This window comes from Anabrus simplex, chromosome 7, assembly GCF_040414725.1.
Source record: "Anabrus simplex isolate iqAnaSimp1 chromosome 7, ASM4041472v1, whole genome shotgun sequence".
Lineage (NCBI taxonomy): Eukaryota > Metazoa > Arthropoda > Insecta > Orthoptera > Tettigoniidae > Anabrus > Anabrus simplex.
The window spans coordinates 31,268,538-31,292,041 of record NC_090271.1 but is presented as its reverse complement, the minus strand read 5'-3'; the positions used below and the strand labels follow the sequence as shown (position 1 = coordinate 31,292,041).

At 40.4% G+C, this 23,504-nt stretch overlaps 1 long non-coding RNA gene across 2 annotated transcripts in view; it reads right to left on the bottom strand.

Moving 5' to 3' along the window:
• Window positions 1–8,202: 8,202 nt before the first annotated feature.
• LOC136877628 (uncharacterized) overlaps window positions 8,203–23,504 on the bottom strand; it is a 36,589-nt gene continuing 21,287 nt past the window's right edge. The window contains exons 1-2 of one of the 2 annotated variants that reach the window (XR_011018555.1): window positions 14,225–14,424; window positions 8,203–8,310 (exon numbers count right to left, since the gene is read on the bottom strand). This is a non-coding gene — a long non-coding RNA (uncharacterized lncRNA). Of the gene's footprint in view, window positions 8,311–14,224; window positions 14,425–23,504 lie in introns of those variants that run through there. The other variant, XR_011018554.1, reaches the window with a different exon arrangement.

Sequence of the window (23,504 nt, the reverse complement as noted above, 5' to 3'; positions counted from 1 at the left end):
TTTAAAGACTGTGTGAAAACAGCGATAGTGTTTCTAGCCAGCCTTGATTTCATTTAAAGACTGTGTTCTCGCATAAACTGTGCCAGCCTTGATTTCATTTAAAGACTGTGTTTCTCGCATAAACTGTGCCAGCCTTGATTTCATTTAAAGACTGTGTTTCTAGCATACACTGTGCCAACCTCGATTACATTTAAAGACTGTGTGAAAGCAGCGATAGTGTTTCTAGCCAACCTCGATTTCATTTAAAGACTGTGTGAAAACAGCGATAGTGTTTCTAGCTAGCCTTGATTTCATTTAAAGACTGTGTTCTCGCATAAACTGTGCCAGCCTTGATTTCATTTAAAGACTGTGTTTCTCGCATAAACTGTGCCAGCCTTGATTTCATTTAAAGACTGTGTTTCTAGCATACACTGCGCCAACCTCGATTACATTTAAAGACTGTGTGAAAACAGCGATAGTGTTTCTAGCCAGCCTTGATTTCATTTAAAGACTGTGTTCTCGCATAAACTGTGCCAGCCTTGATTTCATTTAAAGACTGTGTTTCTCGCATAAACTGTGCCAGCCTTGATTTCATTTAAAGACTGTGTTTCTAGCATACACTGTGCCAACCTCGATTACATTTAAAAACTGTGTGAAAGCAGCGATAGTGTTTCTAGCCAACCTCGATTTCATTTAAAGACTGTGTGAAAACAGCGATAGTGTTTCTAGCCAGCCTTGATTTCATTTAAAGACTGTGTTCTCGCATAAACTGTGCCAGCCTTGATTTCATTTAAAGACTGTGTGAGAACAGCGACAGTGTTTCTGGCATAGACTTTGCCGACCTTCATTTCATTTAAAGACTGTGTCTATCCGTTGAACTGTGTTCATAATAAACTGTGCCAACATTCCCCCTTAAAGACAGTGGAATGCAGTATCGTGATTTCTTTCCGAGGAACCATGCCAATTCCCATCATAACCTGTTCAGAATCACGTATGATCTTAAGTGCCAGTGATAATCTTCTAAAAATTACGACGTAATAGAACTTAGACTGTTATTTATTTCAACAAGTGTATTGTGCTGATGGGGTACAGTGCAGAAACTGTACCCGGTAAATTTAATTTTCTTTATGAAGTACTTAATCACTGCACCTCGGAAGGTCCTAGATTGTTTTCGTTTGTTTATTATTCCAAATACGATAATTCCTTCCATCTTATCCTCGTGGAACTGTGACACTAACTTTATCCTTGCTGCTAAAGTGCGTTCGACATCATTGACTGTGGGAACTATTTCGGCGTGCTTCGCCTTAGAGAAGTGTCACACCAGTGTCCCATGACGTCCAATGTGGAAGCTCCACATTTCCCCGTTCCTGCCTCAGGTTCGAGTCATCAACACTAATACAGAGAAACACCAACGAGGGAAGACAACGCCGACGCCGCAGCCGCCGCAGGACGACGTCCTCTCCACCCCTTCAGGGACAACTCCACGATTCAGCTGTAAAAGGTGACATAATTCTTTGCATATCTGTTGAATAAACTGAAGGATCCACTTAATCATGAAATTTTTTTTCACTACCCTTCTCTCTCACTCTCTTAGCATGGGCCGTACACGCCTTGTCGTTCCTCATGCTCTCCGATAAACTGAAGTACGGGCGTTCCTGTTACAGAGAGAAGGTAGTGAATAGTGGCGCCCAACGTGGGGCTAGATTAAAGAGAGTGAATAGTGGCACCCGTGACGTTGGGGCCCGATTAAATAGAGTGAATAGTGCCACCCGTGACGTTGGGGCCAGATTAAAGAGAGTAAAGTGATAAAAATTAACTTTGAAATCAGTGATATCTTAACTTACCAATTCAAATAAAAGTGCATAGTACGTACGTTAATTCCAGTTCAGTGAATATGTTAAAATTTTACGAAGATCAATTCAATGACTTTGACGAAATTTTAAACTTTCGGCACAGAACTCTGATTAAGTTTATGGCACAAGTGATTATTTTTTTCTTTCTCTTTCCCTTGCTATGTAAAACATTTCAGGCATAATATTTATGCACAGTCTCATATAAATTTTTTATATTTATGTCAGTGAAACATTGAACTTTACCATTGGACAATAATGGTGATATTTAATTTTATGCACAAGTGTTTGATATTTATGTCAGTGAAACATTGAACTTTACCATTGGACAATAATGGTGATATTTAATTTTATGCACAAATGTTTGATATTTTGTGTTGGTGAAATTTTGAACTTTACCATTGGACAATAATGGTGATTTTACGTACCAGGTGAATGATTGTATTTTCTGCATTTTGTGAAAATAACGACATTAATATGGAAAATATACTAGCTGCCATTGAGGCTTTAAAAATCAGTCTAAATGACAGGATTACGGAAAGTAACACTAATCTCGGGCGTAGGATTGCTGAATCTAATAACACTTTAGGAGCTCAACTTAAAGAATCTAATAATACTTTAGGAGCTCAACTTAAAGAATCTAACGCGGCCCTGGAAGCCACTAAGGCTAGTATAGGTCAACGTAGGGAGTCTAATGAAGTAACTAATCGTAATATCACTCAACTAAGGGAGGCTAATGAAGTAACTAATCGTAGTATCACTCAACTAACGGAGGCTAATGAAGTAACTAATCGTAATATCACTCAACTAAGGGAGGCTAATGATGCCAACATTGTAAAATTGACAGAATCTGTTGATCAAAAGTTTGCAGAAGTTAATAATAATTTGGAACGTAGGCTCAATAGTGCAGGTGCCGAAATTGAAAAACGATTTAAAGAATCTAACAAAAGAATGGATTCTAAGTTTACGGAAATAAATGAAAGATTAACACGTGACTTAGAAACCATTAAGCAAGATATAAAATCACAAGTGGCGGAGGACTTAAAACTTGCTTTCCCGTCTTCTTCTCAGGAAGTCCTTAAAGAAGTAGAAAGCTTAAAGGAAGAATTTCAAGAGTCCCATGCTCAATTATCTCTTGCGCAAACTAAAATCGCTTCTATTCAAGACAAACTTCATGAATCTGTTAAAAATAATTTCATGAAGTTGGGAAACGAAATTACTCTTCTGAAAAGTCAGCAAGAGGAGGCCGATAAACGTGTCAAGACTCAGTTAGATAATGCTCACACGCAGATTACTCGTATCTGTCGCGATGTAGCAGAAGTCAAGACCGACATAGAAAAGGAGGTCAAGGAAATTGAGAATTCCGTACAGGGGAAAATTAAAACCCTAAAACTTGAACTCCAAGGAGGTATAGAAGCTCTCAACAGCAAAGTATCGCAAATCGAACAGGATGTTTCATCATCTAGCCTTCACAACACTAGTGGAGAATCCATGAATGTTTCCACAGTTTTTAAAATAACTGAGGAAAAACCAGCCAAAGTTTCGGGGAAGGAGGAGTATACTGCTAAGGAGTTTCTCCTCAACCTCGAAGAGTTCTTTCAAGAAAATCACGTTAAGACCGACCGTCGTTTACGAATAGCGTCTCGATTGTTAGAAGGCAAGGCGTTAATGTGGTTTACCGCTTTTAAATTCAGTATTAACACTTACGAAGAGTTTAAGGAAGCCTTACTTAGACGATTTTGGAGTGCTGAGGCTCAGCACCAGATAAAACTTCAATTATACTCCAGAAAGTATAACACTTCCGTTAATTCCTCGCGATATTCAGATTATCTCATATCTCAGCTTAAAAAGATGCAGTTTTTCGACCCTCCTTTGCCGGAGCAAGAACTTATTCAGGTCATAACGCTGCAATTTCCACCAAATGTTCAGGAAATATTGGTGGCAGCAAACGTCCAGGACTTGGAGCAGCTCGATGATGTCCTGAGGAGACTCGATACTGCGCACACCCAGAGCGCAGCAATAGCAGGTCGAACCAAAGAAACTACAACCAACTTTACGGAAATGAAGACTCCGGTTCAAGTAAATCCAGAACCGCGAGAAGAAAGAGAAACTCGCCGAGATATTCCGTTTCGGTACAGAAGATCTAGGAATCGTCCCTACGAAGGGAGGGCTAAGTTTCAACCTGGACCTTCATGGAGACAGGCAGCTAACCAACCCAATGATAATAGGAACTCCCAGCGGGAAGAATTAGAGAAACGTTGGAGAGAGACTACGGAATATGTAAGGAATAAGAACAGGGAAGAGGGCTTACCTGGTGCAGCTTCTTTGGAATACCAGGCAGAGATGCAGAGAAGAAATGAGAGAACGGAAATGGATCCAAGAGCTACGGGTACCAAAAAAAAACTTTGTCGAAGCAATAAAGAGATTGCCTGAAAACCCGGAGGGAGGAGAAGTAGTATGTACCGCACTCATTAACCATTGGTATTTAGAGGATGCAGATTTACTATATGAGGATTCAACACCACGACAGCCTCAGATACAACGCGGCTTACCGATCATTATCATTAAGTTAGGCAATATGATTGTCCACCCTTTAGTAGACTCAGGATCGCAAGCCTCACTAATTTCGCAGAAATTAATAGATGTGGCGCAGGAGACGACCTACATCTCCATCTTACCGGTTGCTCAAGTTAAGGTTAAAGGCATAGTTCCTGACAAAGCTATTAAATGCAAATTCCAAGCGTTTCTTGAGTTAGAAATTGGTGGTGTTAAGTTCCAACATCTATTTTTGATTTTGACGCAAATGAAATTTGACTTAATCCTTGGATCAGACTTTCTCATTCAACATGGGGGAATCATTGATTATCCCGCTAATGTGATTAAATTTTTCCACGTCGAATCTGTAGGGCTACAGTTGGTTACTTATAATGACGTGAAGAATCCGGAATGTGAGACCCCGGTGGACATAGTAGAAGGCAAGATGAGCGAGGCTCCGCCTGTCGAAGAAAGCGTCCACGAAGAGGGGCGACCCGAGGAAGTGGGACCCGTAGAGGACCAGATGGCGTCCATTATCGATGATGAGTTGAACGAGGACCACTACAACTTCACGCTTTACGCCAATGTAGCTGAAAGCCCAGATTACGATGATGATGAAGTAACAAAGGCAATCCAAGAGCTTTTCAAGAAGTTTCCAGATGTATTTTCCGAGAAACCTGGAGTCATTAAGGGTTTCAAGCACCACTTAGATGTTACTGACACTTCACCTTATAAGAAACGGCCTTATCCGATACCCATGAAGTACTTGGAAGAAGCACGGGTCATCATTAAACAGATGGAGAATGATGGAATCATATCAAAATGCGTCACACCTTACATTAATCCTCTGGCGATAGTGAGAAGACTGTTCAAGTTTTTGAAATACTTTACTAGGAGATGAGCAAAAAGAAAATCGCCCAGCAATTTTCTTTTTCCCGAGCAGGGGGGGAGATGAAACGGGAACGCCCTACGAGCATTCACGTTTCATTCTTTTATTAAGAGGAGCTCGCTAACACCCGGCCGTAAGCATTTAAAACTTGCGCCGAGCGCACAGGCATAGTGGGAACTGCAAGCAAGCTCGCGATGTTCTAGAACACCGGCCAAGGACAAGCGACGTCACGCAGAAGCTTCCTTCGTGTTCCATAGCATTGCTGCATGAACGAAATATAATCTCAATATTTCAATAACGTCACCTTGCAGGCAGGAATAATGAACGCTGCTAGCCGAAATTTCGTGTCAATCGGTGTGAAGATGGCCAAGATATAAATTTTCTTGGGGCCCACATGTGTAGCCACGCCCACCGGCCTTCGGCAATATAAGCGAGTCGCCAGCCTGGGGTAAGGCAGAATGTGTGCAGTGTGCAGTAGGCAGAGAGTGAGGGAAGTCGGCAGTAAGCCGTGAGTTCAGTGAGTGTGTGCAAGTAAGCACGTCGCGACATAATTCGTCACTCGGTCCGGCTGTATACTTGAATTCAGAACGTTCGTGTTAAAAGCTTTCTCCGTGGGCTTGATTTCATTTAAAGACTGTGTTCTCGCATAAACTGTGCCAGCCTTGATTTCATTTAAAGACTGTGTTCTAGCACAAACTGTGCCAACCTCAATATCATTTAAAGACTGTGTGAAAACAGCGATAGTGTTTCTAGCCAGCCTTGATTACATTTAAAGACTGTGTTCTCGCATAAACTGTGCCAGCCTTGATTTCATTTAAAGACTGTGTTTTTCGCATAAACTGTGCCAGCCTTGATTTCATTTAAAGACTGTGTTTCTAGCATACACTGTGCCAACCTCGATTACATTTAAAGACTGTGTGAAAGCAGCGATAGTGTTTCTAGCCAACCTCGATTTCATTTAAAGACTGTGTGAAAACAGCGATAGTGTTTCTAGCCAGCCTTGATTTCATTTAAAGACTGTGTTCTCGCATAAACTGTGCCAGCCTTGACTTCATTTAAAGACTGTGTTTCTCGCATAAACTGTGCCAGCCTTGATTTCATTTAAAGACTGTGTTTCTAGCATACACTGTGCCAACCTCGATTACATTTAAAGACTGTGTGAAAACAGCGATAGTGTTTCTAGCCAGCCTTGATTTCATTTAAAGACTGTGTTCTCGCATAAACTGTGCCAGCCTTGATTTCATTTAAAGACTGTGTTTCTCGCATAAACTGTGCCAGCCTTGATTTCATTTAAAGACTGTGTTTCTAGCATACACTGTGCCAACCTCGATTACATTTAAAGACTGTGTGAAAGCAGCGATAGTGTTTCTAACCAACCTCGATTTCATTTAAAGACTGTGTGAAAACAGCGATAGTGTTTCTAGCCAGCCTTGATTTCATTTAAAGACTGTGTTCTCGCATAAACTGTGCCAGCCTTGATTTCATTTAAAGACTGTGTGAGAACAGCGACAGTGTTTCTGGCATAGACTGTGCCGACCTTCATTTCATTTAAAGACTGTGTCTATCCGTTGAACTGTGTTCATAATAAACTGTGCCAACATTCCCCCTTAAAGACAGTGGAATGCAGTATCGTGATTTCTTTCCGAGGAACCATGCCAATTCCCATCATAACCTGTTCAGAATCACGTATGATCTTAAGTGCCAGTGATAATCTTCTAAAAATTACGACGTAATAGAACTTGGATTGTTATTTATTTCAACAAGTGTATTGTGCTGATGGGGTACAGTGCAGAGACTGTACCCGGTAAATTTAATTTTCTTTATGAAGTACTTAATCACTGCACCTCGGAAGGTCCTAGATTGTTTTCGTTTGTTTATTATTCCAAATACGATAATTCCTTCCATCTTATCCTCGTGGAACTGTGACTCTAACTTTATCCTTGCTGCTAAAGTGCGTTCAACATCATTGACTGTGGGAACTATTTCGACGTGCTTCGCCTTAGAGAAGTGTCACACCAGTGTCCCATGACGTCCAATGTGGAAGCTCCACATTTCCCCGTTCCTGCCTCAAGTTCGAGTCATCAACACTAATACAGAGAAACACCAACGAGGGAAGACAACGCCGACGCCGCAGCCGCCGCAGGACGACGTCCTCTCCACGCCTTCAGGGACAACTCCACGATTCAGCTGTAAAAGGTGACATAATTCTTTGCATATCTATTGAATAAACTGAAGGATCCACTTAATCATGAAATTTTTTTTCACTACCCTTCTCTCTCACTCTCTTAGCATGGGCCGTACACGCCTTGTCGTTCCTCATGCTCTCCGATAAACTGAAGTACGGGCGTTCCTGTTACAATACCAACATCCAATTTTATATATATAAATAGATAAATAGTATTACACACTATTTTCATTTCTGAAGTATCTACTTGCGTTCCTGTTGGCCAATGTAAAGTGGCACGTGATCTCGTTTCCGCCAATAATGTTAATCATAATCCGTTACTAACCCCAGCACAACAAAAGCTCAAGAATCGAATGCGCTACTGTCGTCCCTATATCACAGGTCTTGTCCAGATCCTATCCTAAAGTCCGCACGGCAAGAACCACTCCAGACCAATCGTGTTTCCACACGAAACTCGAGGTTCATGGGTAGCAACCAGTTAAAAAGTATAACTTCAGTATAGTTAGAGCAAAATTGAATACTTCCGAAGTATTTGAAAACCAAAATGAGTTGATGCCAAAGCTAGGAGTGACGTCTACCCACCTGATAATGGTATTCCTTAGCTGAGGTAGTAAAATACATCATGAAATTCCTGCTGTTAACAGTTTGACAATGTCATCACTTTGTAATAGACAGAAACTAGTCTTACTATCTTAAGAGGGTCTTCTAAGGAAACGGGAACTTGCTGGAAGACTGAGGCAGGAATCAGGTAACGACACAACACCTTGCATGGAAGGAGTTTTATTTTCAAACATTTTTGGATTACACTAGTTCAAGACGTTAATTTTTCTGTGCCTGTAGAGCTGGTGCCCGAGAGGTCGGCGTTGCTATACCTGGAACAGAAACGTGGTATTTTATTCCATGGTAACTTTTCACGAACATTTGTTCGTATTATATTGGCATAATTAATTATTAAGTGCTTATACAGGAGACGATTGATCGGCCAATATGAGAAATTTGTCGTTAGGAATATCGGAATTGGAAGATAAATCTATCGGTCAGTGTGTTGTACAGTGAGAAGCGAGATATCGGGCAATATGCAATAACCAGCAGACGTGGAAGATTTACCTGTCGTTAGTTTTTGACGCAAGGATGCATCACAGAGAGAAGTCTGTCCACGTCCGTTGGTTAAATAAAAACCGCATGTGGCGTGCTTCAGATGACCAAAATGTCTAAGGAATTTACAAGTGAGTTTACTGAATTCCATAGATCGTTTCCTTGTTTGTGAAAGTAACAAATAAGGACTTCAAAAATTAAAACCTTAAACGCGTAGCTTATGATAAATTAGTTGAATATGGGAAAAAGTTTGAGAAAGAATATACCGTAGTCGACATAAAACGGAAGATCCGAAATCTTAGGACCACGTTTCGTAAGGAAGTGAAAGAAGTAGAAGAGTCCAAAAGATGTGTAACTAGCGTTGATGATATAATTTATAAACTATGTCTGTGGTACAATGACTTGCTTATGTCTACCAAAGACGACGTAGTAGGCCCTACCGCAACCAACAGTGGAAAGCATAAACTCAAAGAATCCGAGTAATATCATTTTTGAAATCATCAGGTTCATTGGCTTCTACGTGTTTCACGAGCTTCATATGATTATATTCTTTTCTACATAAACACGTTTTGTTCCACTTTCCACGATTTTTAGTTCGTTTTCTTCTCTTCGGAATCGCATATCCCATTGAAGCGATTACGACAACTGCTATTTCGCCCGTCCATTTAACTCGCAGCTAACCGCACTTTCTGTACAGATTGGTTAGAAAAGTCAACCGAACTGTGATGAGCGATATATCTGGGATTATGACCACATAGGAGCGGAGAAGTCGCTTGGTGATTACAGTCAGCACGGAAGTATTCGTTTGTGGCCTTGCAACGATAAAACTATGAAATGTATCGCTCTCAATATCGCCCGAAAACTTTATACGATTTATCCGGCCAACCTTATCGACCGATAAATCGTATCGTGTATAAATATAATGATTTCCTGTGGCCATTCCAAGGGCTGCACTCGGCTAGGAAGGTTGGTCGGATAAATCGTATAAAGTTTTCGGGCGATATTGAGAGCGATACATTTCATAGTTTTATCGTTGCAAGGCAGACCCTCCGATGAGGGTGAACGGCATCTGCCATAGGTATGTAACTGCGTGTTATTGTGGTGGATGATAGTGTTATGTAAGGTGTGTGAGTTGGAGGGATGTTGGGCACAGCACAAACGCCCAGCCCCCGAGCCATTGGAATAAACCAATGAAGATTTAAATCCCCGAGCCGACCGAGAATCGAACCCGCGACACTCTGAAGTGAAGGCCAGTACGCTGACCATTCAGCCAACGAGTCTGATATCTAGTATAAGCACTTATTGAATAGCATCAGCAATATGACAAATTTACATGCTAATGAATACTGAACTGAGGACAATTTATTAAGCTTTATCTATATGGTTTAAATATTGATATTGTATTATTTTTTCATGTAAGATAAAACATACGTCATAAATTAAACACTTGCATAATGTCTATTATCATTTCGTTTAATGTTAAAATTGAATCAATCACTAAGCCTCCGCACACACAATTCTGTAAGCAGTAATCGGAAGCACTTTCCATGTACCGTCTATAAGGGTTACTACTTACTTAATTTTGTGGGTGGAGGCCTATTAAGAACACGATGTCCTTGTTATGACATGCTAATGGAAATGTATCACATTCCCGATAAGGAAAATGTTCAAGTCCATATTCCTTTAAATTATATCACAGTGAAGATAAACTTCATGATTGTCATTCTCAAAAAGGGGCCAAGGCAAGTCTAGGGAGGTCAAGACACGAATGTTACTTATGGAGCCGCCATATTGAGTCTTTAAGTGAACATAACCAAAAGCAAGTGTATTCGATTTCAGAGGATTTAGGTACCAAACAGTGAAATAAAAACAAACGAACAACTATTTTCCATGTAGAATTTAAACGGGCATCTATTTTCCATGTACATATAAGTGTATAATTAGTAAATGGCATTAATACAAACACAGCTATTTGAATAGGAAGATAATTAATAGAACAAAAATTCCATTTTCTATGAAGAAGAATCAGCAAAAGTGCTCACGTATACTCTTATACTTCTCTACAACTTGGTCTTACTGTGTTTCTTATTAATATCATCTGTCAAAATATGGAACCTTTTTGAAGGAAACATAGAACTTTGTACGGTGCCCCTGTTGTATTATAAATAGCTTACATCTTCTTCTTCTTCTTCATCTTCTTCTTCTCTATCCTATTTCAATCCACTGCTGGATATAGGCCTCTTCTATATCCTTCCACTGTCTTCGGTCTTGAACCACTTGGAACCAGCGTGTTCCAGCCACCAGCTTTATGTCATCGAGCCATCTCTTCTGGGGCCAGCCGGGCTGAGTGGCTCAGACGGTTGAGGAGCTGGCCTTCTGACCCCAACTTGGTAGGTTCGATCCTGGCTCAGTCTGGTAGTATTTGAAGGTGCTCAAATACGTCAGCTTCGTGTCGGTAGATTTACTGGCACGTAAAAGAACTCCTGCGGGACTAAATTCCGGCACCTCGGCGTCTCCAAAGACCGAAAAAGTAGTTAGAGGGACGTAAAGCAAATAACATTAATTATCTTCTGGGGCCTTCCAATGTCTCTCTTGTGTTCCCATGGTCTCCAGTGAACAATCCTAAAGGTCCACCTGTTGTAGTCTTGTCGAGCTACGTGTCCTACCCATTGCCATTTCAGTCTTGCTACTCTCTCTAGGATGTCTGTTACATTCGTTCTTCTCCTGATGTCCTCTGAACGGATCTTATCCCTAAGGCTGATCCCTAACATCTGTCGCTCCATGGCTCGTTGTGTTCGCTGAAGCTTGCGAGCACTTTCCTTCGTCAGTCACCGTTTCCAGACCGTAAGTAGTAACTGGCAGCACGCACGTATTATAAACCTTGGTCTTCAAGTTAATTGGAATATCCTTGTTGGTCAGGATGAATCTTAGTTTTCGGAATGCTATCCAATATACCATACTGCGTTTCTAAAAGCTTACTTCAGCATGTTGACAAACATTGAATGCCTCTTGAGTTAAGTGCATTAAATTATGTTTGCTAACTGTTGTTATACATTCATGTGGTGAATTCGTTGGATTCTGAGGCGAAAATACTCTTCACATATACAACAAGAGTGATGTTCTTAGCTATCTGACTAGTTTATGGATAACCCATGCAGCTAAATATTACAAAGTGCTGGTGGTGGTTTTTTTTAAGAGGAAGTACAACAGGGCAACCATCCGCTATTAATACTAGAGGGAAAATTAAGGGATACACTTTTCGAAAAACGAAGTTACCGGCCAAAGAATGACAAAGGCCACGAAGGGCGTGAAAATGAAAGACTCCCTAGTCTTCAAAAGCTCTAACACCGTCTGGGTTGAAAAAGAACAAGAGTTGACCAAGGGCGGTCGGATAGGATAAAAAGTGAGGAGGCAAGCAAGTAATAGGAAGCAATGCCAGGACTCAGCTAAGGGCCCCGTGGTCGCAACCCACGCTCCGAGGTTAAGAGTCCCTGGACACTTTTTAGTCAAATCTTACGACGGACAGGGGATTTACCGCGGATGTATTCTACAGCCCCCGAAAAATGGTTTAAAGCCGACATCTGTATTATGCTTTCATCATCATCATCATCTTTATCATCAGAAGAAGAAGAACGAGTGAGTGATTGTGTGGTTTGGGTCACGTAGCTATCAACTTGCATTCGGCAGATAGTGGGTTCGAATTTCACTGTTGGCAGCCTTGAAGGTGGTTTCCCGTTTTATCCCCAATGTTCACACCAGATAAATGTTGTTCCTTAATCAAGGCCACGGTCGTTTACTTCCCACTCCTAGCCCTTTCCTCTCCCATCGTCACCATATGACCTATCTGCGTCGGTGCAACATACTGCAGATTGTAAAGAGGAAGAAGAATACTTAGGCATGATGTGAATATTGGGCTACACTTATCATTCGAATCACATGTCTCACTTTCATAGGAGTGGTATAACACTTGCCGTAGATAGCTGCGAACCTGTTTGTATAGGCTTTCATTATCTTTGCCCCCTGTGGGTGGTGGGGGGGGAGGTATACTAACAACCACGCTATCCCCTGCCTGTCGTAAGTGGCGACTGAAAGGGGCCCAGGATCTCTTAGCTTGGAAGTGTGGATTGGCAACTACGGGGCCCTTAGCTGAGTCCTGGCATTTTTCTTTCACTTAGTGTATTTGTGCCAGGCTCCTTACTGTAATTTTTCCTAAAAGACCTTCCTTGCGTAGTTAACTCGAAAAAGAAATTTTGATGAATCGCAGTTTGAACGGAAGAGGGCAGATGAACGGAAACACTCAAGTGAAATTCCATCCCAAAATTGTTCTTTAAACTGTTCTAGGAAAGCTTTCGAACTGATATTTCTTTAAAGAAGCAACTGTATTATAATAATATTATTATACAAAAATCATTCATATAAACATTTGATTCTTCAGGAATAATTTCATTGTAACAACTAAACTCGAACAAGACGGAATTACAGGTGGGTTGCCATTTATCACGCCTGCAGTTTTATATCGTATTCACTGAGGTCACCATTGCTTATCACTGGAAAGCTAAACATTTTAATCCCACCAGCTGACTTATTCTGATGATTTGGTATATTCAAATATATTTCACATTGTCACATCGGGCTCGCTCACATTATAACGATGCACAAGACTCAGTGTGTCGGCAAACTGCAAAGGATTGTGGTAGCGTGACCAGACCTTCCTAGACTGACCTTGAAAGGGACGTGCCTTACTGACACTCGCCCCGGGTCCTAATGGCCAAGTGACGGCTCAAGAAAGAATTTCAGAAAAGGAGTTAAAAGGCAAATAATTAGTGCTTTGGGCATTTGCCAAGTAATTATTCCAACATAAAATCAGTCAAATCGGCAATCTATGGATGACGCAATTAATTAATTTTAACACAAGAACACACCTGGAAGACACTCTAGCATCCATACGGCAACAACTTAATGAAATAAATAAAATCTGTTTCCCACCTTTCTTACCAACAAATAATTTCAAGCCTTGGTGGTCTCCCCAGTTAAATGCCCTCAGGAAACAAGTTAACGCAGCTAAAAGAAGACTGAAGAAAAGTAGAAACCCAAGACTTAAAATTATCTATGAAAATAAATTTAAAATCCTCAAAAATCAATACAAATTGGAGTTAATTAAAGCGAAACGTGGATCCTGGAAACAATTCTGTACAGAGAAGCAACCAGAAGCAAATGTATTATAACAATATTATTATACAAAAATCATTCATATAAATATTTACCGCAGAATTATTGCGGCACACAATATGGCGGGTAGAATAGCATGATTATATATCGTCATCAAATGATGATAAGACACACCTTAAGTTAAGAAAATTGGCATTCGGCAGATAGTGGGTTCGAATTCTACTGTTGGCGAAGTCCAAGTAGCATTTATGGCTCTGACAGCATAGAAGCTGCAAAGTAAGAACCTTCGGAGCATGACTAATGCGTCTAGTTGTCAAGAAAGATGCTACTCATAGAGCCTGTGCGGCAATAGTACACTCCAGCCCAGTGAAGAAAGCAATGCAAACTACCTAACTCCTCATCTTGCCTACTAGGTGCCACCACTGATTTCTACGGCTTCCCCATAACCGTACAAACTTTGATGTTGATATTTGAGGATCTTACAATTCTGAGGGCTGAACACTTCCAATGATATCAACTTACCCTCAATCCCCCAACCAGTGTCGACACGAGAGACAACAGTCCCACCACGGAGTTTAAGAGGCCAACCAACAGTCCAGTAACAGGTGGGGCAGCGGTGGTGGTCGAGGTGGACTGTGTGGAGGAGTCCTGCGCAACACACACCGCAACCAGCAGGAGAACAAGTAGTGTCGTGGAGTTCATGTTGCTTGTACTGTACTGTCTTCTGTCCAAGGCTCTCTTATATAGTGAATGTTATCTGAGACCCCATGGTGTGTGTTACTAGTAATTAGAGGAACAAAGCCCCTGATTATCATCAATGTTGACAACAGCTGGGTGCCCTGCGAAGGTTACGGTTGCACAAGGCAGGGCTAATTGCCATATATCACAAGAAACATTTCCCAATCGACCACCTTACTTGGTCGCAATTCATCAGCGAGAGCATTCGCAGCTATAATGAATCAGTTTCCATCGAAACAGTGCTCGAAATCTACAAGAATCCCACAAAATATCAAGTCAGATATAAGTAATCGCTCTAGTATGGCATCGTTGTCCGTCTTCCTAAAGAAGTGAAGAAGATAGGTCATTGGTCGTAGTGGTGACAACACTCGATTTTCTACAAAAACTCGTGTGAAGTGCTAAAATAGGACTGATTAGTTTGGACTCCATTTCCTACATCTCTTCATTTGACCCTGAAATTACCGTACACGCTCCGGTATAATACTCATTGTTTGAACTAAATTCTGCCATTGGCATCGCAATGATTCAGGACATCGTATTTTCTCTCCCTCTCTGTCTCTCTTTTTCTTCAATTCTGAACTCCAGTAGGAGATCATGTTTCTCCATGATTTCCTGTCATTAATTTCTTCATTAGAGCATGCATTGTTCTTCCTCAAGCACTGGTAATCTGGCTAATCCACCTTGTTGGGACCAATCCGTTTGACCTCTGTCCGTAGGTTTTCCACTTCATGATCAACGTTTCTATATTTTCTGGTCTTCTCCTCATTACATGGCCGAAATATTTCAGCTGAAGGAGCCGGACATAAACTTATTTCAATCTTAAGCTCTTTTACAATGCATTTATCTGTGAGGTGATTGGTCCATAGAAATCTTAACATCCTTCCCTAGCAAGACATTTCATTTGCATCGATCTTACTCATCTTCTTCTTTCTTAACATCCACGACTGACATCTTTACATTAGTATCGGAAATACTACACGCTTATTTTCAGATTCTTGGAAATCTGCTCGTCCTTCCACAGTTTGTTCATTTTTTCATTGCCATCTTAGGCAAATTGCATCTTCGATTTATATTTTCCCCTGATGACCGGGAATTTGTTTTAATCGCATCCTCCCATTTCATATTGCTTCTGTTTGTATCGTGAACTATTTGCCCTAAAACTTTTTAAATACTCTGTGAAAAAATACATTATATGAAGTACAGAAAGAGAAGTTATGGATTGGAATAATTGGCCAAGGGAAATATAGGATACATTTCCAAATCTTTTAAAACATTTAAGAAATGATGAGGCAAACACTTCATAGGGAATGTGCCACCTAGAGGACAGCCATAAATGCAGATTGATAATTGATGATTGGCTGATTGGTTTATTTATTTATTTATTTATTTATTTATTTATTTATTTATTTATTTATTTATTTATTTATTTATTTATTTCGTTAGTTAGTTAGTTAGTAATATTCCAGAGTGTCTCATTTAATATTATATTGCATATTAATTGGATTTAAGCCATTTAAATCCCACTAGTTACAAAAAAAGCTCCACTAGAACTCTCCCTAGCCACTAGACTAACGATATAGGCTGCACAACATAAAGACATTAAAATATATAAGATGTGGTGGGAAAGCCGCTAATTTAGACAGAATTATCATCAACTTCTCTTTGTTGTGTGGTTATTTTCCAATTAAGGTACTGACTAGCTACGATATTGCGTCGATAGAAATATTTCTTGAACTTTCTTGACCTTTACCTATATACGAGTCTACTACTCTTCGTGTAAGGTACATTAATGACGATTAACAATGTAAATACAGCCTGCTTTCTAATATTTGAAACTGATAGGTTTTGGAGAGAGGGTCATCCGGCTTTCAAGCTCAGAAAATGCCAATGGAATATACAGATACTCCCATAAATATTCGGTCAATCTGATTTTTGACACACTTTTATTGGGTAGTTATTCTTACACTATTAATGATAATGGATAATGCAACGGAACATGTAGGAAAACATAAAAACACGTTCTATAAATATTGTGATGTATGTCAAACTCTTCTGACAGTCATTAGTACGTCATCTGTCCTACATGAAATAAAAGCAATAATTTCAGTGCCGCCTCAAAAATGTTCGGTCGCTATACAAAAAACAACAAAAACTCACATAATTCACAACCCTGTTACAGATTCAGTACTTTGTAGGTTCACCTTGATGTTTTATGACCTCTTCCAGTCGATTCGGCATACTGGCGATAACTTTCTTGATATAATCAGGCCTTAATGGCGCCCATTCTTGTAGCAGTCTCTTCTTCAAGACTACGAGGGAACTTGGCAGCCGCAATTCTAGAGCTGACTTCATTCGACTCCACACATTCTCAATGGGGTTCAGGTCCGGTGACTGTGATGGAGTTTCCAAAACTTTCAAGAGCCACTCCCTGACAAGTTACGACTTGTGCTTGGGGTCGTTATCTTGGTAGAACTTGAAAGTAAGCTATATACGAAGTTGTTCCACAGATTGTCGCAAATTGTTTTCGAAGATAGCCAAATAGCCCTCTTTTGTCAAAATATGTTCACTGAAACTCAGTGCATCAACCCCGTTCGATGCACACATTCCCACACCATTGTACTTCCTTTACCATGTTTTACCGGTGCTTGTCAATTGCTTATTTTCAATTCCTCGTGACGTTTCCTGCACACCAATTGCTTTCCATCGGACCCAAAGACGTTGGACTTTGACTCATCAACAAATAACACATCCTCCCACCAAGCACTGGGTTTGCTTACGTAGGTTTTCGCGGAACTCTAGCCACTTCTACTTATTTAGCGCGCTGTTGTATGCTTTCCTCTTAGACATTCTTCCAAAGAATTCATTCGTTCTCGGTGCTCTTCGAACGGTTTCAGTGCCCATTTTCTTTCCACACTCCTCTAAAATGGCTGTTGCCAGTTTCGGAGCACTAATTGTCGGATTTCGTTTCCCATTCTGAAGCACAAACTTCTGTCAGCCTTCTTGGTCTGCCTGTGTGGGGAACTGAATCAATTCTGTCTTCATTTTTGAATCGTCTTATTATATCTCCAACTATTATTCTGCTTATGTTAAGTATCTGCGATATCTTTCTATGCAATTTACCTCGAGCATGATGGAATATCTCGAGCTGGCGTTCTTGAAACATGGTAGTGTGTTGTCTTTTGCTCCCCATTTGATAGCAATCCGCGACACTGCAGCAAATGACGTATCTTGCGGCAGCGCACTACTATCTGCCCTGTCTCTGTCAATGAACACAACGACAATCCCGACCTTTACGGGTGACCGAATATATTTGAGGCGTGTCATTTCACCCATGTGTGCAATGTCCTTTCTTTTACAGCATACTGTACATCAATGCTCCGTGATTCCTCTTCGGCATAAGCTACCACATGTAGTTCCATTGCTTAGACACAATTGGTTTCGCATTCTGCTCATGGTGGCGTTATTGTCATCATTTTTTCGCGGATTTTATTAGTGGCCGAATATTTATGGGAGTGACTGTACGTTTTGTGTAAGTACTGTTTATGGCGGTAGTTTTCTTTCTGTTTGAAGATTGCTTTTCCTCCCACATAATTACAAATAGCAGCATGGCCATGTAGAGGATGTGACTAATAGTAGCGAAGTTATTAAATATACCTGAGATAACAAAGTTATTCACAAAAGGAAACGAAACGGAACACTAGAAAATCAGTCGGAATTGATAAGATTTCTGGGGATACACTAAAGGGATATATTATGATATATGAAGTACTTATTTGATAAATGTTTGCATGAAGAAGCTCTACCAAATAAATTGGGAGTTGCTATAGTACCCCCAGTGCCCAAAATAAATGGTGATAAACATAAAGCAGATAATTATAGGACAGTCAGATTGACATGTGTTGCTGCATTGAGTGCAGCAAGATATAGCTGACTGGAGAGCTCCATACGGACTGTATTGCTATTGACGTACCCAAGGTTTTAAAGTTCCTCAACAACGGTTGCATGGGGAGAAACATTTTAAGGCGCTTTTAGTGTTTGGGTAGAACGCGTATATCACCGACAGTATTTAACTTACGATCATGTTTAATGTCTCAATTGACAGACAACAGAGCAGGCTACCTGCTGCAACAAAAATGAACATCTGAAACGTAGCTTTCTTGAAACAGTGTTTCAAAGTAAGGCAAAATATGCGCTGAATATGTGACGTCACACGGATACTATGTTATAAGATGGCGCGGTGTTGACTCGCGCACTCACTTTGAGGTTGGTTGTCGTGAATACGTCGTAGTCGTTTGTTTAGAACAACACATTTAATAAAGGAAAATAATGATTTACGTTACATGCCTACACTGTTACAAGATGGCGCTGAATTGACTCCGCGCTCGGTTGGAAATTAGCTGTCTTTGTAAATACTTCGTGGTCAGTCTTACTTTTCCTCGTAATATTACTCCCGAACTCTTAAATTATGAAGTGCACCAATCAAGAGTAAGTTCTACTTCCCCAGTACAGTACTCTTGAAGTCAACATTCGGCGACTTCCATACGAGAGTAAATTACTTCCGAAGTATTTTAGTCCTTTCAGATACTCCTGGACTAAATTACTACAAGAGTAAAATGTTGAAGAGCACCATCTTGTAGTATATTACTAAAGAAGAAAATAACACACGAATATAGGGTAGAATTTACTCTCACGTCGTGCATTGAGTAACCTAAGTTTAGACTTGTTGACTAATGATAGTATCGTGCCGTATATGAGAGGAAAGACGTTTCAATCGTGTTTATGGATTACTTAGATTATATTGACGATCTCGACGTAGAAAACGACGGGAAATGTAATAGTGTGTAGGCCTACAGTGCGTGAAAGGCGATAGCCGTATAATGTGCACACGGAGAGTTTCAGGAACGGTTTTGGTCTTAGGAAGGAATCCTTTACTTTCCTTCTAAATCTACTTGGAGATCACTTACAGCTGAATTCCTGTCTTAATTTTGTTGGATCTCTCAAATTACAGTTGCTGTATGCCCTACGAGTGTTTCAGTACAGTTGCCGGTGAACTAATTAACGTTTAGCGCACAACTGTTGGCCGTATATTTTATCGCGTGGTTAAAGCACTAGTTGAGGCTGAAAGGGAGGTACGCCTGAAAATGATTATTATTGTTCCGAAAGTAATAGATATTCTTCACGTTGGCAGGTTTCCACACATCGTGAGTGCAATTAACTTTGACTGCACGCATATTCCCATTTTTTGCCCTCTCGGTGACAACGGTGAACTTTTCAGAAATCGGAAGAGGTATTTATCTTTTTTTTTCAATTTGCTTAACGTCGCAGCGGCACAGGTAGGTCTTATGGCAACGATAGGGTAGGAAAGGCCTAGGGAGTGGAAAGCGGCCGTAACCTTAAGGTACGGAACCAGCATTTGCCTGGTGTGAAAATGGGAAAATTTCGCTGTGGATGTAGGCGATCTGTATGAAGAAACCACCATCAGTTTAAATTTTTCCAGCGTATCCATGACTTTCTGCTTTGCTTCGGCCTTTTAAGTCCTTCGACAGAATCTTAACTTGCTCTTCATTGCGTTTTCCGTCACTCGAAGCACTGAATTCTTCTGTCACGGCTTTCCATGAATATATTTTCTTATCCAGCATCTTAATGCTGTATTTCTTACACCCTATATCCTTTGTATAGATCGTCATTATCTCTATTAGCAAGCATTTATATTTTTCGCTTACGTTTTTCCCCCGTTTCCTATCGCACATAACCTTATCCATTTAGATTTCTTTAATTAAGATACACAAACACAACACTACTCCGCGAGTAACGAACGCTACTTCTATATTAGTAACTAAAAGAGCTAATTGTACTTCAGCTCTCCGACGTTACTTCCGGAGTAAATAACTCCCGTAGTAATTCACTTACCGAGCTCGATAGCTGCAGTCGCTTAAGTGCGGCCAGTATCCAGTAATCGGGAGATAGTGGGTTCGAGCCCCACTGTCGGCAGCCCTGAAGATGGTTTTCCGTGGTTTCCCATTTTCACACCAGGCAAATGCCGGGGCTGTACTTTAAGTAAGGGCCACTTCCTTCCAATTCATAGGTCTTTCCTATCCCATCGTCGCCATAAGACATCTGTGTCGGTGCGACGTAAAGAAAAAAAAAAGTTATTCACTTCTGTAGTATGGACTCCTTTAGTTAACGCTACTTCCGTAGTAATTTACTCCAAGATGGTGCACGCCACCCTATGTCTCATACTTCTCAGATCACAGGCCCATACTACACCGAGTTATTACCGACGTACCACGTTCTAGTGAATAAAATGTATTGTCCGCAAATTATTCACCTTTTATCTTAAATAAAGTTGTAGCGGGTCCGCTGTATGTAATGTCATTTATTTCGCCATATTTTGAAATATTTATCAGTTTTGGGTCAAATCAAGATCGTATCAGTAGTTTCGAGCTTGCGTGTCTGTTTGTTTGTCTGTTTGTTCGCCTGTTTGTTTCACCATCACGGGTAAATGGTTGAATAGATCACGATCAAACTTCATATTTAGGGTCTACTCATTCAGGAGTAGGTTTCGATATATATATATCATTTAAAAATCGCTCTACCGAACGAGTTGGCCGTGCGGTTAGTGGCGCGCAGCTGTGAGCTCGCAACCGGGAGATAGTGGGTGTAAACTCCACTGCTGGCAGCTCTGAAGATGGTTTTCCGTGGTTTCCCATTTTCACACCACGCAAATGCTAGGGATGTACCTTAAGTAAGGGCCAGGCCGCTTCCTTTCCATTCCTAGGCCTCTCCTGATCCATCGTCACCATCTATATATATAAAATAAGAGTTTTGTCTGTACATTGCTCAAAATTTAAAAAGGATGGTATTTCTGTATCGGTCGTGTCCATAGTAGCAAGGAAATACACTTTTTAATTTTCCGTAATGTCTGTCTGTCTGTCTGTCTGTCTGTCTGTCTGTCTGTCTGTCTGTCTGTCTGTCTGTCTGTCTGTCTGTCTGTCTGTCTGTCTGTCTGTCTGTCTGTCTGTCTGTCTGTCTGTACACGCATCATGAGAAAACGGCTTAAAAGAATGTAATGAAAATCGGTATGTAGTGTCCGGGAATAAGCCGCTACAATCTAAGCCATAAATACTTTTTTTTTCACGCTGAGAGAAATGGTAGTTTAGGGGAAGGCCTAAAATTTAATTCCCAAATATTTATGTTATTAATGGTCCTATCTTAATGAAAATCAGTATGCAAAGTCAAGAAATAAGTCGCTACAATCTAAGCCATAAATAATTTTATTAACGCTAAGCGGAATGGTAGTTTAGGAGAAGGCCTAAACATTCATTCTCAAATATTTGCGTTATTAGTGGTCCTATCGATAAATACTACATTATTAAAGTTATACAGTTTTAAATTTCCGATCATTTATGTCTGATACATTTTTACTGTACCGGCTATGATAACAGCGATATTCATGAATTTTATTTTTGTTCCTAGGTCCATATCAGCGCCAAGTCACGAGAAAATGGGTAAACAGAATTTAATGAAAATCGTTATGTAAAGCCGGGGAATGAGGGAGTACAGTCTACGCTATAAATAATTTCGTAAAACGCCCTAATATCACAGAGTCGAAAGAAAACTAAATGTGAAGACCTACAATACAGAAAGCTCATAACATTGAACAACAATAACATTACAATGACCATTTTTTGTTGTGATGTGCGTTGTGTCTTCTGTTGCCAGTCATATCCGATAGATTTGATTACTGCAGTATACCGAGTTCTTTTTTTTTTAATGTGCTTTACGTCGCACCGACACAGATAGGTATTATGGCGACGATGGGATAGGAAAAGGCTAGAAGTGGAAAGGAAGCGGCCCTGGCGTTAATTACGATACGGCTCCAGCTTTTGCCTGGGGTGAAAATGGGACACCACGGAAAACCATCTTCAGGCCTGTCGACAGTGGCTTTCGATCCCACTACCTCCCGGATGCAAACTCACAGCTGCGCGCCCCTGACCGTACGTCCAAATTTCCCAGTCGTACCGAGTGGAACAGCCTGCCTGAATATTGGCAGGAAGTAGCTGGGAAGTTAGATAACTTTCTTCTTAAGCATGTCATTCCTCTGGTTCATAAATTTTCTGATACTACTGGTACGTAACAAACTGGTTCATCATAGCATTCGAGCTATTCAGTCCCTACTTTGAGGCACTGACTGGAATGAGCAGTGTGTATATTTAACGGAACAATAGCAGAGGAGTGTTCACGGCTGTTTGCGGCCTGGTCATTCCAGCACTGGAACTTTGGACTGTTAGATCGGCACCGTAGTACTGTTCGTTAAAAGTGAAAAAAATGTGCAGTTTTTCTTTTGAGTGAGTATTTAATTTGATAACATTGCTATAAATACCTACGTTCCTACTGACGTTTTTGTAATGGCCTAAGTTAACTGTATTTAGGAAAACCATAAAGACAGTCTTTCTGAGAATCCCGTAGCGAAGCACGGGTACTTCAGCTAGTAAGACCTATCTGTGCCGGTGCGACGTAAAGCAGTTAGCAAAAATCGCTGAATAGACTGGGAGTTTATAGGAAGTGGAAAATAATTGGGAAATTTTGTTGATAGTTTGTTCAAGTATGTTGATATGTTAAGGTTGGTATTCTGTGCAAACAATGAAGAAAAAGAATCATCATGGCGTCTTCAGCTGTTATTACTGACAATTAAGATTGTACTGCTCATTCTGTTACGATTCTAATTAAAGGTCGAAAGGAAATATTATGCTGGAATCTCTATATATAAAATGACTTGTCTTTACTGATTCATCATCGCCGAACCAGAACTATTGGACATAAAGAAATAAAACTTTGGGGATACATTATATTACAGAGTAGGCCTAAGTGCTCAGTAAGGAAGGGTTTTTGCATATTCCGTCCCTAAGGAGGATCAAAAGGGGGGGGGGGTGATTTTTTAAAAATGATGTTATCAATATCTCAAATACTTAACAGTTTAAAGACGTGAAAGTTAGTGTTTGGAATCTCATTTAAAAATAAAGAGTTATTCTCTCAAAGGGGGTTACAAATAAGTGAACATGGG